At 40.9% G+C, this 379-nt stretch overlaps 1 non-coding gene across 1 annotated transcript; it reads right to left on the bottom strand.

Moving 5' to 3' along the window:
* Positions 1-272: 272 nt before the first annotated feature.
* On the bottom strand, positions 273-379 carry LOC118486252. Its single transcript, XR_004878104.1, has one exon. It is a non-coding gene; the product is annotated as a small nucleolar RNA R71 (small nucleolar RNA).

The raw sequence follows: 379 nt of genomic DNA, 5'->3' as shown, positions 1-379 counted from the left end.
CACATTTGATACAGATGCTTAAAAACTCCGCAACCTTCCATTGGCTTGAGGACGAGGATCCCCATCTACATATTACTAATTTCTTAGAAATATGTGATACCTTCTGAATCAATGGAGCATTAAACGACGCCATCCGCCTTCGGATGTTTCCATTTTCATTAAAGGACCGAGCAAAGGCTTGGATCAACGCCCTCCCAGTTGGCTTGGTAAATACCTGGGATGAACTAGCCCAAAAGTTTCTATATAAGTATTTCCCTCCCGCTATAACGGCTAAATTAATGATTGAAATTAATACATATTCACAAGAGGATGGGGAATCCTTATATGAAACTTGGGAAAGGTTCAAGGAGCTATTGCAAAAGTGTCCTCATCACGGTCT

This window comes from Helianthus annuus, chromosome 13 (assembly GCF_002127325.2).
Source record: "Helianthus annuus cultivar XRQ/B chromosome 13, HanXRQr2.0-SUNRISE, whole genome shotgun sequence".
In the NCBI taxonomy this organism is placed as follows: Eukaryota; Viridiplantae; Streptophyta; class Magnoliopsida; order Asterales; family Asteraceae; genus Helianthus; species Helianthus annuus.
This window is presented reverse-complemented; position numbering and strand designations above follow the sequence as displayed.